Here is a 12,733-nt window from a genome sequence, read left to right as displayed (position 1 = left end):
AATGGCGTGCCGTGATCGGCCCGGCGGTGGTCAGAGGCCGCTCAGACCCCCCCCGGTGATTCTCCCTGCGCGATGGGCTGAGGACCTGCCGAGTTCGGCAGAGTCTCGCCGACATTGTTCTCATGTGGTCCTGCCCGGCGGGACGTCAGCATTTTGGCTGCGGGGGGGGCGGCCACATGGGGGGGGAGGGGGGGATCCAACACCGAGGGGGGGCCTCCACGGTGGCCTGGCCCCTGATCAGGGCCTACCAATCAGCAGACGGGCTTATCCCGGTGGGGGCCTTTGTTCCTCCGCGCCGGGCCCCTGTAGGTCTCCTCCATGTTGCATCGGGGCCGTGGTGCGCATGCGCGAACCCGTGCCTGTGGTGGTGCGCATGCACGGACCCGCGCCACCCATGCTGAACCCGTATCGACAGCTGGAGCAGCGTGAGGGTCTCCAGTGCCGTGCTGGCCCCATGTGCGGCGCAGGATCGCTGATCCTGGGGGCCAGATTTCGCCATCGTAAAACGCTCCGGCGTTTACGACGGCATCAACACTTAGCCCCAGGATCGGAGAATCCCGCCCCATATGTCTATTATTCCTGTGATCTATGTAGGAAAGGATAGGGTGGGGAGAGATTGATTATTTTTGTTATTTCTTCTTGGATTATGGGCACTAAAAGGCCAGCATTTGTTGCCATGCCAATTTGTCTGAAGAAGGCATTGGTGGACCTTCCCCTTGAACCATTACATGCCTTGTGATAATGTTGCCACAATAATGATAGGTATGGAATCCCAAAGTATTGATCCTGCATTGATGCAGGACTGCAGATAAATGCCTAATTCAAGGTAGCTTACAACAAAAACAGAGTATCCTAGAAAAGCTTAGCAACATCTGTAGGGAAGAAGGAAGAGGGCGCAGTCCAGGGGAGTAAACACTGTAAATGGAGTGTGTTTCTGGCAGAGTTTACGCTGGGTACATGGGGTGTGTCTTTGCAACAAAGTAGCAGCAAAAGTTAAGAACACATTTTTTTTGGGGAAGAGGGATTAACTGAGAAACAACACAAGTAAGTGAAAATCAGGGCCATTATAATAAAATAATATAAGTCAGCAAAGTAGGGTAAGAGATGTAAAGTTAGCGTAAGGGACGTAAGTTAGTAGTATTCTTATAAAACATAATTTTTCTTTCAAAAAGGGAGTCAATGCCAGATATACTCCTCCTGTGCTATGTTATAAATCATGGAAGCTTCAGTTGTCTCTGATGACCATGTGTGCAGGAAGTGTGTCCAACTGCAGCTCCCGGCTAACCGTATTTCGGAGCTGGAGCTCAGGGTGGATTCATTGTGGAGCATCCGTGATGCTGAACAAGCTTTGGATAACGCATTCAGTGAGAATTGAAGATTGAACAGGCAGAAAGGGCATGAGTGGCCACCAGGCAGAGTAGGGGAAGGCAGGTAATGCAGAAGACCCTTTCCAGTTGATATACTATTTTAGATACGGTTTGGGGAGATGGCTGTGCAGGGAAAAGCAGTGGCAGCCAACTTCATGGCATCATGGGTGGGCCTGCTTCACAAGAGGGGAGGAGGAAGAACGGCAGGGCTATAGTGGTAGGGGAGTCAATTGTAAAGGGGGACAAGTCGTTTCTGCAGCCGCAAAAGAGACTCCAGGATAGTATGTTGCCTCCCTGATGTCATGGTCATGGATGTCACTGAATGATTGCAGGGCATTCTGAAGGGGGAGGGAAAACAGACAGATATTGTGATACATATTGGTACCAACGATACAAGTAGAAAAAGGGATGAGATCTTGCAAGCACAATTTAGGGAGCTAGGAAGGAGATTAAAAAAATAGGACTCAGAAGGTAGTAATAGATTACGTCCGATGCCACGTGTGAGTGAGGTACTCTCTCCTACCTTGAAGGCGCTGCATGAATGTAAGTTGTGGCATTAGGGCTGGCGTGTTGGTGTGGAAAGAGAAGGAAGAGAGCTGGCTTGCAGTGCCTGCCTGACCCTTGTTCTGGCTCTGCTGACAGCAGTGCCCATCGGACCAATGTGGAATGGCAGCAATGTGCAGGCCGCAGGCTGGTGTGGCGTCAGCAGGGCTTGCAGTTTGCCCTTGGGGGAGGCGGAGAAGAAAGAGTATAGAAAAAAAAGGTCAGTCCAGATGATTGTGTGGCTGGAGAGATGGTGCAGGAGGGAGGGCTTTCGATTTCTAGGACATTTGGAAGATTTTTGGGGAGGGTGGGACCTAGAAAAGGCAGACAGTTTGCACCTGAACTGAAATGGAACTAGTGTCCTTGCAGGGAGGTTTGCTAGTGCTGTTGGTGAGGGTTTAGACTAACTTGGCAAGGGGCTGGGATACTGAAAGAAGGTTCAGAAGGGTGAGATACAAAGAACAAAGGAAAGTACAGCACAGGAACTGGCCCTTCGGCCCTCCAAGCCTGTGCCGACCATGCTGCCCGTCTAAACTAAAATCTTCTTCACTTCCTGGGTCCATATCCTTCTATTCCCATCCTATCCATATATTTGTCAAAAGAAAATGCACAGCCAAAATTCGAAGAGACAACAAGTGAGTCAGGAAGGCATTGAGGTTATAGGCCAGTTAAGGCACAAGGCTTGGCAAGATTGGATGGTATTTATTTTATAGCAAGGAGTCTGACGAATAAGGCACGGTGGCACAGTGCTTAACGCTGCTGCTTCACAGCTCCAGGGAGCCAGGTTCAATTCCGGCCTCGGGCCACTGTCTGTGTGGAGTCTGCACTTTCTCCCCGTGTCTGCGTGGGTTTCCTCCGGGTGCTCTGGTTTCCTCTCACAGTCCAAAGATGCATGTTAGGTGAATTAGCCGTGCTAAATTGCCCCTTAGTGTCCAAAAGATTAGGTGAGGTTACTGCGTTATGGGGATAGAGTGGAGGCGTGGGCTTAAGTAAGGTGCTCTTTCCAAGGGGGGTGCAGACTTGATGGGCTGATTGGCCTCCTTCTGCACTGTAGGGATTCTATGAAGGCAGATGAGTTGAGAGTACAAATTAAAACATGAGGGTATGATGTAATTCCTGTCACTGAGACATGGGTGAGAGAGGAGCAGAATTGGCAGCTCAGTATTCCAGGATATAGGGGGCGAGATCTACCGGTCGCATTATGCCCGAAAGGCAGCGTGGCCGGTCAATGCCAGGACATCCCTCGTCCGGGATCTACCTGCAATCTCGCGAGACGTTGCGATCTGAATCCCACCCATTGTGGGCAAAATCACTATCTTATAAATCTGCACATTATAGTGAGACTCGCTGTCTCTCCCATGATCTACCCGAGGCATAGGGATCTAACCCCTTCGCCTCGGAGACCTTGGGCGATTGCCGTTCAGTGCTGGTCGCCACAAACGGGGACCAGACGGATCGGCACTTGTGTGGATCTCCCAGTGGATCGGCGGCTCCCAGATAGTTGTCTTCTGGGCAGAGTGCCACCTGGGCACCTTGACATTGCCAGCCTAGCACCCTGAACTGTCATGTTTTAATTTTTCATGGGACGGGGATCGGGCATGGGGTTCCCTGTGCAAGTGCGGGCGGGCCCGAGGATCCCTTCATAGGTGAGTTGGGGGGGGGGGGGAGTCACATCAGGGGTCAAGATATTGGACGCCATTTAGAAATGCTCCTCACTGCAGGAAATGTGGTCTCGGCGGGGCATTTGCTGTTGACCCGAATAGAACCAGAGTCCCGGTAGAGAGCGTGGTGTTTCTTGGCGCTGCGAGCGCCAGGAAACACCCGGCCCAACGTGCTCGTTATGGGACTTGTTTCCATTCAGTTAGATCGTGCCCAGGATCTTCAGGTGAGACAGGGAAGGAGGTAAAAGAGGAGGCTGTGTCGCAATTTTGATCAGGGAATCAATTCCAGCAGTAAGGAGGGACGTCATCTTAGAAGGCTCTTCAAATGAAGCCATATGGGTAGAACGTACAAACCAAAGAGGAGCAATCACATTGCTGGGAGCTGTTGGTGTTCCTATGAGGTTGTTGTTCGCTGCAGTAATATATGGTTAGAATGTTTGCTGAGTCCTGAAGTGTAAAGGAAAATATTGCATAGGTGGCTTTCTGTGTTGCTTCAGTGATGCCTTAAGATCCACATCTAGATATCTCACAAAGGTGAGTCCTATAGTTGGGAAAAGCACAAAACTAGATCATAATCGTAGTGAATAGTGCAGAAACTGACCCTGGTAGTACTGAATAGTATAAAAAGATTGAAATTGTGTTGGGTAATTTATAAATTAGATATCCAATTTTATACTTTAATCATCAAGCGTTTCTCAGGATTTTAAATCCTCCATGACATACAACGGCTTCCTAGTATGTGGACAGGAGTGTGGACACTTTGGTATTTCATGCAATCTTCCAAAATATGCATTGGAATTAGGGACAGCTGAAATAGTCTTGTTCCTGGTGAAAATATCTATAGTAGCTTGAATATAAGCAAGTGGCGAAAATGCTGTACAACAACATAGCTCCTGTTGAGACAGAAGCACCTTCAAGAAAATTGTGCCAAAATACTTTGCAAAAGCTGGAATAAATTCAGACTTGAGAAGGCAACAGTAAGGTTGGAAAGGTTTGTTTATTATTCGTTCATGGGATGTGAACGTCACTGGCTAGCCCAGCATTTATTGCCCACCCCTAATTTCCTTTGAGAAGGTGGTGGTGAGCTGCCTTCTTGAACCACTGTAGTCCGTGTGGTGTAAGTACATCCACAGTGCTGTTAGAGAGGGAGTTCCAGCATTTTGGCCCAGTGACCGTGAAGGAACAACGATATAGTTCCATGTCAGGATAATGTGCGGCTTGGAGAGGAAGTTGCAGATGGTGGTATTCCCATGTTTGCGACACTTGTCCTTCTGGATGGTAATGGTCGTGGGTTTGGAAGGTGCTGTCAAAGACAGTGGTTTCCAACATTTGTTACATCATGGCACACCTTTATACTATGAAACATTTTGAGAAACACTCCTATTTTCCCCAACTGAACTGCCCTCTCGGAACAGCCTTTTATTTCTAAAACCTCCTAAAAACATGTCAAGCCGTCAGTTAATTCAAATTTCATTCTCCTTTTCTTAACTTTATTGGTTCATGCTTCTTAACTCTGTCTTCTTCCCTTACTGGGAACTTTGTTTTCTTTTACCTCTCCATGTCTTCTCTCCTGTTTTTTTGACATCTCCTTGTCTCCTTGCTTCTTCTGGAGAAGGGGGCAGTGTCAGCGGTGTACGGAGCTATTTTGGAAGAGGATAAGGCACCACTGGAAGGGATCAAAGCAAAGTGGGAGGAAGAGCTGGGAGAGGTTATAGAGGAGGGGGTCTGGTGTGAGGTGCTCCGGAGAGTGAATGCCTCCACCTCATGTGCGAGGTTGGGGCTGATACAGCTGAAGGTGGTATATAGAGCACACCTCACGAGGGCGAGGATGAGCCGATTTTTTGAAGGAGTAGAAGATGTGTGTGAGCGTTGCGAGGGGGGGGGGTGCTAATCAAGTTCATATGTTTTGGTCCTGTCCAAAGCTAGAGGATTACTGGAAGGAGGTTTTCAGGGTAATTTCCAAGGTGGTGCCTGGGTGAAACTGGGATGGAAAGCAGCCTCTCCACCCTGTGCCCTGGCGTGACGGGGGGACCTGTTGGAATACTTGTCCCTTGAGAAGGTTAAGTTCGAACTGAGGGGAAGCTCGGAGGGGTTCTACAAGTCATGGGCACTATTTATTGTGCACTTTCAAGAACTGGATAACATCGAACATTAGTTGGGGGGGATGGGTGGGAGGGTTGGGGGGGAAGGGGGGCTGTATATATTAAGGATGACTATGGGTAATCCCTGATTCCTTTTTGTCATTTGTTTATGTAAACATGCAGGCTAATGTTTGGGGGTTGGTGGGAGGATGGGATCGTTGCTATTGTTATGAGGATTGACATATCTGTTGCTGATTATTGTTTATTGTTGGTGGGTGTAAATTCAGGAGAAAATGTGAAAAAGGAGGAGAATAAAAATATATTTTTTTAAAATACAAAACAAAAAGAAAAACCAGGAAAGGGCTGTACATGCACGATTCGGAATGTTTTATGTTGGTGATGCGAACCATATTTGCTCTGACCGACAAAGGGCCATTCATGAACACTTCTGAATTTTACACCAGCTAGGTCCATGCACCTGATCGATGTAAAAAATCCGAACCGCGCATGTGCAGCCCATTCCCTGCTGGCGCATGCATGGCTCCCCGAGGTTCTTTGTGATTTGGAGATGCCGACCACGGAGCTGAAAACAAAGATTAGATTTACTTTATTTTCATTAATGTTTAATCATTTTGAACCTTATTTTGCGGCACACTTGTGGAGCCTTCATGGCACACCAATATGCCGTGGCACACCGGTTGGGAACCTGTGGTCTAAGGAGCTTTGGTGAATTGCTGTAGTGCATCTTGAAGATGATACACACGGCTGCCATTGTACATTATTAGTGGAGGGAGTGAATGTCGAAGGCTGTGGATGGGGTGCCAATCAAATAGGGCTGTTTCAAGCTTCTTGTGGGTAGTTGGAGCTGCACTCACCCAGGCAAGTGGGGAGTATTCCATCATAATCTTGGCTCGTGCCTTGTGTGTGGTGGACAGGCTTTAGTGATCCAGGAGGTGAGTTATTTGCCACAGAATTCCCAGGCTCTGACCTGCTCTTGTAGCCACAGTATTTATATGCTGGTTTTCAGCAATGGCAATGCCATTGAATGTCAAGGGGAGTTGGTTAGATTACTTCTTGGGTGTGAAGGTGCTTTTGAAGATAGGAAGGAGGGAGGCATGGTGGCCCAGTGCTTAGCACTGCTGCCTCGCAGCACCAGGGACCCAGGTTCAATTCCAACCTTGGGTGGACTGACTGCGTGGAGTTTTGTGTCGGCGGGGCTTTCCTCCAGGTTCTCCAGTTTCCTCCCACAGTCCAAAGATGTGCAGGTTAGGTCAGTTAGCCATGCTAATTTGCCCCTTTGTGTCTAAAGATGTGCAGGTTATGTGGATTGGCCATGATCAATGTGCGGGATTACGGGGATAGGAAGGGGGGTGGGCCGAGGTAGAGTGTTCTTTTGGGAGGTCAGTGCAGATTGATGGGCCGAATGACCCCCTTCTGCACGGTAGGAATTCTATGGAGTCAGTGTAACAAATCCAAGAGATTTAGGGACAGAATTTCAATGATGGCTTCTCCAACCACAAATTACTGGTATGTTTATCTTAGATTATGCACTCAAGCCCTGTATGGAACTTGAATTCACAACTTCTGATTGAAACCAGGAGCAGTACCGTGCTACCAACTGTGAGAAGTGTCAGATCATAATTTTATGATAGCCTGTCAGGAATCGGTTGTTACAAATCCCAAATATGAGCCCAAATGGTGATTTAATAAACTCTAAATTGTGTGACCATCCCTGAATATTGTGTGTCACAAGCTGAATTTGCACGTGTCAAGCTTAATGCTGCAAATAATTGAAAATTGCTGGCTTTGGTGATCTTAGGTTGTATTTTTCAGTGTTGTTTATGGGCTTTAGTCGTTAATATTTGATAAGGTCACATCGGAAGGGATTAGGCAACAGTGCCTTGTGCAGGTCACAGAGCATGTCCATCACATTCAAAATCAGTGGTGTTTTGCTGACCTCAACAGCCAGGAAATCTGGCTAGCAATGCCAAAGTCTATTTCTTAATTTGCTTATTTATACTTCTTAACACTTTGAGGACTGAAAGAAAGTACCTTTGCACTGAGAATAGATATGAAAAGAAATGAAAATCGCTTATTGCCACAAGTAGGCTTCAAATGAAGTTACTATGAAAAGCCCCTAGTCGCCACATTCCGGCACCTGTTCGGGGAATTGAACCGTGCTGCTGGCCAGCCTTGATCTGCTTCCAAAGCCAGCGATTTAGCCCTGTGCTAAAATATTTGGAGTATCAATAGCAGCATTGACCAGCTTGGCTGAATGGTCTGTTCTGGTGCTATAAATTCAATGTAATTAGAAATAAAGAAATATATGAACAAAATAACTATCTATAACACATCATGCACTTCCTGTTTGCACCATTTGACTTCCTGCTTTTGACACACTTTTCCTATTATTTGTACCTCCGTCCCGAGAATCAAAAATTTATCTGGAAACTCATCACTATGATTTTGTAATTTGACCGTGGATTCCCACAATTCCCTCAAATTGTTTTCCAGTTATTATTTCATCCACCTTTTACTGAGTCATTGAAATTTTCAATGCCCTCAATACTGGAGTATTGTTGCTGAACCAGTAATGCAGAGATCCAGGGTAATTCCCGGGGGACCTGGGTTCGAATCCCGCCACAGTAGGTGGCAGAATTTAAACTCAATCTTTTAAAATCTGGAATTAATGATGACCATGAAACCATTGTCGATTGTTGTAAAAACCCAACTGGTTCAGTAATGTCCTTTAGGGAAGGAAACTTGCCACCCTTACGTGGTCTAGTCTGGCCCACCGCAATGTGGTTGATTCTTAAATGCCCTCTCTTATAACCCTCACGAGGATGATGGAGAATCGCTCATTGATCTCCACATGCGGCTAGTGGAGTACAAGTTCCCATGATAACAGGCGGAGACCTGCCCAGCAGGGACTCGGTATCAAACCCGGCCTCAACCTAAGCACTGGAAACGACAACGGCAAACCCTGCAAAGTCCTCCTTATTAACATCTGCGGGTTGTACCAAAGCTGGGAGAGCTGTCTCACAGACTAGTCAAGCATCAGCCTGACATAGTCACACTCACAGAATCATACCTTACAGACACTGTCCCAGACACCACTATCACCATTCCTGGGTATGTTCTATCTCATCGGCAGGACCGATCCAGCAGAGGTGATGGCACAGTGGTATATAGTCGGGAGGGAGTTACCCTGGGAATTCTCAACATCAACTCTGGACCCCATGAAGTCTCATGGCATCAGGTCAGACATGGGCAAGGAAACCTCCTGCTGATTACCACATACCATCCACCATCAGCTAATGATGAATCAGTACTCCTCTATATTGAACGCCACTGAAGCACTGAGGGTGGCAAGGGTGCAAAATGTACTCTGGGTGGGGGACTTCAATGTCCATCACCAAGAGTGGCTCGTTAGTACCACCACAAACTGAGCTGGCTGGCTCCTAGGGACATAGCTGCTAGACTGGGACTGCAGCAGGTGGTGAGGGAACCAACAAGAGGGAAAAATGTACTTAACCTCATTCTCACCAACCTGTCTGCTGTAGATGTATCTGTCCAGGACAGTATCGGTAGAATAGTCCTTAAAGAGACAAAGTCCTAGCTTCACATTGAGGATACCTTTCATTGTGTTGTGTGCCACTACCACCGTGCTAAATGGAATAGACTTCGAACAGATCTAGCAACTCCAGACTGGGCAACCATGAGGCGCTGTGGGCCATCAGCAGCAGCAGAATTGTACTCTACTACAATCACTGACCTCATAGCCCGGTATATCCCCCACTAAACCATTACCAGCAAGCCAGAGGATCAACCCTGATTCAATGAGGAGTGCAGGAGGGCATGTCAGGAGCAATCCTTAATGAGAAGGCTGAAGCATTCGCAACAATCTTCAGCCAAAAGTGCCAATTGGATGATCTATCTCGGTCTTCTCCGGAAGTCCTCAGCATCACAGATGTTAGTCTTCAACCAATTTGATTCACTCCACGTGATATCAAGAAACTGCTGAAGGCACTGGATACAGGAAAGGCTATGGGCCCTAACAATATTCCAGCAATAGTATTGAAGACTTGTGCTCCAAAACTTGCTGCATTCCTAGCCAAGCTGTTCCAATACAGCTACAACACTGGCAACTATCGTGCAGTGTGAAAAATTGTTCAGGTATGTTCTCTATACAAGGAACAGGAAAAATCCAACCTGGCCAATTGCCACCCCATCAGTCTACTCTCGGTCATCAGCAAAGTAATAGAAGGGGTTATCAACAGCACTTGCATAGCAAAACCTGCTTATGCATGCCCAGTTTGAGTTTTGCCAGGTTCACCCAGCTCCTGACCTCATTACAGCCTTGGTTCAAACATGGACAAAAGAGGTGAATGCCAGAGGTGAGGTGAGAGTGACTGCCCTCGACATCAAGGCAGCATTTGACTCGAGTATGGCATTAAGGAGCCCCAGCAAAACTGGAGTCAATGGGAATGGGGAAATGATCTACCGATCGGCGGGCCGGTCTCTCGGGCTGGGGGCCTCTCTTGCTCCGCGCAGGCCCCTGTAGCCCTACGCCATGTTGCGCCGGGGCCGGCGCGGAGAAGGGAGCCACTGCGCATGCGCACATTCGCGCTGGTCGCGCCGGTCGCAGTGCGCATGCGCAGACCCGCGGCGCCCATTTGACGGCGGTATCGGCAGCTGGAGCGGCGTGGCTCGTGCTGGCCTACTGAGGGGCTCGAAATCGCTGCTCCTGGGGGCCTGTTGTCTTAGCCTCAACTACTTCCTGTGGTAATGAATTCCACAGGCTCACCACTCTTTGGGTGAAGAAATGTCTCCTCATCTCTCTCCTAAATGGTCTACCCCGAATCCTCAGACTGTGACCTCTGTTTCTGGACACACCCACCATCGGGAACATCTTCCCTGCATCCACCCTATTTTTTCCCGTTAGAATTTCATATGTCCCTTTGAGGTCCCCCCTAATTCGTCTGAACTCCAGTGAAAACAATCCTAACCAAGTCAATCTCTCCACATACGTCAGTCCTGCCATCTCTAAAATCAGCCTGGTAAACCTTCACTGCACTCCCGCAAGAGGAAGAACATCCTTCCTCAGAAAAGGAGACCAAAACTGCATACAATATTCTAGGTGTGGCCTTACCAAGGCCTGTATAATTGCAACAATATATCCCTGCTCCTGTACTCGAAACCTCTCGCAATGAAAGCCAACATACAATTTGCCTTCTTTACTGCCTGCTGCACCTGCAGCTTACATTCAGCGACTGGTGCACAAGGACACTCAGGTCCCGCTGCACACTCCCCTCTCCCAATTCAGGTAGTATTTTGCCGCCTTGACTTTGCTTCCAAAGTGAATACCGCACATTTGTCCAAATTATTCTGCATCTGCCATTGATTTGCCCTCTCGCCCAACCTGTCCAGATCATGCAGAAGGATCTCTGCATCCAGGCAGATATGGGGAGAACATGCAAACTTCACACAGACAGTCACCCAAGACTGGAATCAAACCTGGGTCCCTGGCGTTGTGATTCCAGGTTTGATTCCAGTCTTGGGTGACTGTCTGTGTGAAGTTTGCATGTTCTCCCCATGTCTACCTGAATGCAGAGATCCTTCTGCATGATCTGGACAGGTGAGTGGGCAAATCAATTATACAGGCCTTGGTAAGGCCACACCTAGAATATTGTATGCAGTTTTGGTCTCCTTTTCTGAGGAAGGATGTTCTTCCTCTTGCGGGAGTGCAGTGAAGGTTTACCAGGCTGATTTTGGCATTGTGAGGGAGTAGTGCTAATCACTGTGCCATCGTGATGCCCATTCTCTTGAAGAAACTATCAAATTTGTATGAGACAAATTGATGTGCTTTGTCACTTACCAATTGTTCAGGGAATCTAAAATGACTAAACACTACTCCTAGACTCTCAATAGTCTTCTCCGATGCTTCTCCGATGAAGTCAATTGACCACAGTGACCTCTGGATACTCGTTGTGGGCATTGACTATTACCAAGAACATATATCCTTCAAAAGGTCCTGCAAAATCCACATGCACATGTTGCCAAGCCTCTTCAGGCCATTCCCATGGATGCAGCAATGCTAAGGGGTGGCTAGTTTCGTACCTTTGCACAGGAAGAACATGTTGTAGCTTTCTCTTCAATTTCTGTGCCCAGTCCAGACCACCAGAAATAACCTCGCGCTATTTTCTTCATGTATACGAATCCACAATGACCCTCATGTAGCTTCTCTAACACCCTTTTCCTCAATAGTAGCGGACTAATTACACTGAACTCCCCATGAAAGACATCCTGATTGTACTGACAGCTCCAAAATCCTGGAGATGTAGGGTTTCAGGTTAGGTGCTGCTTCTCAAGTCATCCCTCGTAATACTATATGCATCATTCGGGTTGCTCTGAGTGTGTTTCCTCACTTGTTTACAAGTGACTGGTGTGTTGTCCACTTGTTCAAAGTAGATGATCTTTCCATTTGAGCTGTTTGATGAACTACCTGGCAGTGGTAATCTTGAAAGTCCATCCGCATTACCATTCTGACCTGACTGTCAATGCTTAATAAGTATGTGCAGACAAGAATTGATGAAATGTCTTTGCTCCAAAAATGGTCCCGAATGCTTCCCTTTCAATCTGGTCATAGTTACTTACAACTTTGCTCAAGGTTTGAGAAACAATGCATCTTTCTTCACCTGATGGCATGATGTGAGAGACCACCGCTCCTACACCGTAAGGAGATGCATCACAAGCTATCGGAGGGTAACGTTGGATCAAAGTGCATGAGAACTTTAGATTTAAGTCACGCTTCTTCGGCTTGCACAAGAGTGTTATTGTATTGATTCGACCACTTCCACTTCTTGTCCTGACACAAGAGGTTATGTCAAGGTTTCAGAGTTGTTGCCAGGTTTGGGACAAATCTTCCATTGTATTTCAACAATCCCAGGAAGAAACGCAACTGGTTAATATTCTGAGTGCAGGTACCTCTGTCATAGCCTTAACCTTTGAAGGAGATTTGTGAGGGTCAGTAGCATCTATCACATGTCCCATGAGGATTGGAAGAGCTCACACTTGCCTT

General features: G+C 47.5%; 1 protein-coding gene across 5 annotated transcripts in view; it reads left to right on the top strand.

Annotated features, from left to right (window-relative positions):
- bcas3 (BCAS3 microtubule associated cell migration factor) overlaps window positions 1-12,733 on the top strand; it is a 1,250,799-nt gene that overhangs the window by 239,906 nt on the left and 998,160 nt on the right. The window lies entirely within an intron of this gene.

The sequence above is a fragment of the Scyliorhinus torazame genome, chromosome 12 (genome assembly GCF_047496885.1).
Source record: "Scyliorhinus torazame isolate Kashiwa2021f chromosome 12, sScyTor2.1, whole genome shotgun sequence".
NCBI classification, from domain to species: Eukaryota; Metazoa; Chordata; class Chondrichthyes; order Carcharhiniformes; family Scyliorhinidae; genus Scyliorhinus; species Scyliorhinus torazame.
The sequence above is the reverse complement of the archived record's forward strand: the minus strand, read 5'-3'. Positions and strand labels throughout refer to the sequence as shown.